Raw genomic sequence first — 4,070 nt, forward strand, 5'->3', positions numbered from 1 at the left:
ATGTGTGATGATGAGAAAGGAGATTCTGAGAAGGGTAATGAGAAAGATGTAACATCCGATGCTGATCAGACTGAGAAAGCAATGTCTGAAGATGAGATAGAAGATTGTGAGAAGGTTTTAGAGAAAGATGTAACACCGGAGGCTGATCAGACTGAGAAAGCAATGTCTGAAGATGAGAAAAAAAATTCTGATATAGAAGCAGAAGCTTGTTTGACTGGACAGGAACAACAGGAGGATGAAGAAGAAGCTGGCAATATGGAAGAAGATGGTGTTGGCAATGGTCAAGATAATGCGATTCCTAGCAACACTGATGAAGGAAGTCAGGTACCGGAGGAAAGAGTGAAAGAAAGAAAAAAAGAGGACCAGCAAAGATTCGTAAAGTGGCTAAAAATCCTAATGAAAAGGTTTCAGTTACTTTCACTGACTTTGGTGATCATGTTGGACCTGGTTCAATAACATTATCATCTTTTCTTGGTGTCCTTGTGAGGGAACACGTTGCGGTTACAATTTCTGATTGGAGGAAAGTTGATGCAGTTACTAAACAAGCAATGTGGGAAGAGATTCAGGTATACATTTATATGCAACTATTTTTTGTTGAACATATATGAAACATGTTTGACCTTTGCTTGTTGTATGTGATGCAGGGGAGGTTTAACTTGCAAGAAGAATGGCAGAGAGTTGTTATTTTGAAGCAAATGGGAAATATCTGGAGGGCTTGGAAGTTAAGGCTATTGTCAAAAGTATGTGCTGCGAAGATTGCTGCTAAGAGAATAGATTTATAACCCAGCAACATCCCATCCATTCAAGTGTGGAACTCTTGGGTTAGGAGCAAGAATAACTCATATTTCATGGTTAGTTATCTACAACTAAGTAACTTTCTTGTTTATATGTCATGTCTGATAAATTTAATCACACTGATATTTATAATGTAGGAAATAAGTAACAAGTACACGAAGATGAGGCAAAATCAGATTCCTCACACCAACAGACACAAAGGAATGCTTCGTTTAGCTGATGATATGGTAATAGTAGTTGTCAAATATCTATATATATTGTATATCTTGTTAGAATGAAATGGTATTGAGATATGTATGTGCTTTATATAGAAAAAAAAAGAGTAGAGACCCAAGTAAGGTGACGAGGAGTAAGGTATGGATTGCGGGACACACTCATGCTGATGGTAGACCTGTGAAGCCTCAATTTGTTGAGACTATTGTAAGAATTCTGGAACTTGTTATACTGTGTATAATTAATGGATTGCAATCACTTGATAATCACTCTGAGTTTTCTTGTGTTTAAATGTTTGTATCAGGAACAAATACAATCACTTGATAGTCAAATGGACTCTACATCAACTGATGATAACATAAGGGAAGATGTTGTGAGCAAGATTTTGGGAAAAGATAAACCTGGACGAGTAAGGGGGTTTGGTAGAGGGATTAAGGCTACTAAGTTAGCATTTCTGCAATCTAGAGACGCAAAGATGGCAGAAATGAAAAGTGAGATTATAGAGTTAATAGGCATTGTCCGAGACTTAGCTGGAAAGAAGGTAATCCATTTCGTTATTGTTCGGTCAATTGGTTTGGTTTTAAGACATTTACAAATTCCTTTTCCTTATTTTCAGATAAGTAATGGTGATACTGAAACATCCGAGAGTATTGGTGAATTCAAAGAAGGAGCTAGAGTACAAATATTGGATTGGATTCAATCAGGAGATATAGTTGTTGGTGAAGGAGAATTATGTTCTGCTGAACCGATGTACAAAATTGGTCGTATACCAATTGGTCCTAATGCAATGGCTGTCTTTGTTAAGTCAGCACTAAACTCAGAAGCTTCTCTCTGGAGGCCTACAACCGATGTGCTATATCTTGAGGAAGCTGTGGGATGCAAAATACCTTGGCCAATGGAAAATGTGCTTTTGTATACGGATCCAGTCGCTTCTGTAGATGTATCCATGGTAAAGTTTTCAAATCTTCTTTTCTTGTGGTGAAGTGATATATCTCTAATCATTATCTGTCTACATTTTAGCAAAACAAGGAAGGTGAAACTCGAAGATGAAAAATATATGATTGGACTAATGAAGACGATGAGGTTATTGCTGAAGGTGTTGTGTGCCCAACTAACTCCAAAGAGAAGGTTAACAATATACATCTAGGTCCAAGTGCTGTTTGTATTGAAGTTGTGAAGGTTTTCAATGATAATGCTGATTTGTGGAGGCCAACTACTGAAGCTAGTTTAATTGGTGATGCAACGAGAAAATCGCATGGCCAATCCTAAAGATTGACATCACGAATGCAACCACTACAGATGCAACACTACCTAAAGTCACAGTATGTTATTGAAATTAAGTTATTACATTTGTTTGTCTGTTGATTGATGTTGGAACTTTCATTGATGTTGAAACTTGCTTCTATTATTTGCTTTGAGTTGTAGAGTCCAGGCAGCAATAGTTCCACCAGAAGTCCAAAGCAGAAGTGTTGAAGGAAGAGTAGCAACTCTGGACGTACGGGAGTTGAAGGAAGAGTAGTTTCAACAGATCTGAACGAGATGTGCCATCATGTTCCCATAGGTACAAATGCAAGCAAGGTCTCGGTTGAAGTGGCTAAGATTGGTAATTCAAAGGCCTGGAGGCCAAATTCAGAGATTGAATACATTTCTGATGCAATAGGTTCAGTTGTAGCATGGCCAAATGATAAAATAAAGTTTGTGTGAATGGATGGGATGTTGCAATTGTTGGAATTTTTATTTGTATTGTAATGAATTTTTATTTTGGTTAATGACTGATTAGCAATTGTTGGAATTTGTATTGTAATGAATTTTTATTTTGGTTAATGACTGATTAGCAATTGTTGGAATTTGACCGGTGCGAAAAATTTTGAAAATTAAAGCGGTGCTGGAAATTTCGAAAATTAAACCAGTTTGGAGATGTCTAAATTAAACCGGTGATGGAAATTTCAAAAATTAAACCGGTTTGGACATGTCTAAATTAAACCGGTGATGGAAATTTCGAAAATTAAACCGGTTTGGACATGTCTAAATTATGTTCAAACCGGTTTGGAGATGAAACCAGCAATATTTCATCGATTATGTCTAAATTAAACATGTTTCAATTATGTCTAAATTAAACCGGTTATGTCTAAACCGGTTTGCTAAAAAATTGTATTGTTTTGCTTACTTTGTGCTCTATACTCAAAAACATAAAGTTAAAATTCTAAACCTCAAACATTATAGTTAAATTTCTAAATCCTAAAGTATAAAACATAAACACTAAACTCCAAAGTCTAAATCCTAAACCCTATACCATAAACCCTAAACTAAGACTTAGTGTTGGAATACTAACTTATATTATTTGTTCTTAATTATAAAATTTATAATTATAAGAAATAATATTCTAAACATTGAAATACTTATATTGATATTTTAAAAAAATAATAATTTCTTTTCTATGATAATTTTCGGATTTAAAATGAAAAAAACAACTCTTAACCAATGAGAAGTAACCTCCCAGATTATAGGACGAATCCTACACCGTTAGATAACGCTGACTATGATCTCAGCCGTCCTTTCTTATTGTAAACATGATTAATGTACACTGTTGATCTGTCTCGCTAACTTTGATCTGGCCCGTTAATTGTTCTTAGCCAATAAGAAGTAACCTCTGAGATTGCAATCTTGGCGAAACCTACACCGTTGATCTGTCTAGCTAACTTTTATCTGAGCCGTTATTGTTCTTAGCTAATGGTGACTAACCTCTAAGATCGCAAGCTTACAGAACACAACTCATCTTTAGGGTTTACCAAAACTTCCCCAACTATTCCTTTGTGTTCACCAAATCGTTTCAGAACGGATCCATCTCCATCGTGACCAAATGGATAAGACGTGGATTTGGCTACCAAGGTATACAATAAATTCAATCAAGCTTACTTATATTAACCAACGAAATTATTTTCGCTGCCAAATGGAAATCTAAATTCTTTCCCAATTTACAATGTAGGAACAACATTGAGTACTTAGAAGGAGCAACGAAATTTGCTAATTCATCAGCAAGAAGATTGGGCAATCTGTCTGAA

At 35.6% G+C, this 4,070-nt stretch overlaps 1 pseudogene; it reads left to right on the plus strand.

The window, feature by feature from the left end:
• Positions 1 to 2,712, plus strand: LOC147950439 (uncharacterized; annotated as a pseudogene).
• The last annotated feature ends 1,358 nt before the right edge of the window (positions 2,713 to 4,070 follow it).

The sequence above is a fragment of the Camelina sativa genome, chromosome 1, assembly GCF_030686135.1.
Source record: "Camelina sativa cultivar CO46 ecotype springtype chromosome 1, ASM3068613v1".
NCBI lineage: Eukaryota > Viridiplantae > Streptophyta > Magnoliopsida > Brassicales > Brassicaceae > Camelina > Camelina sativa.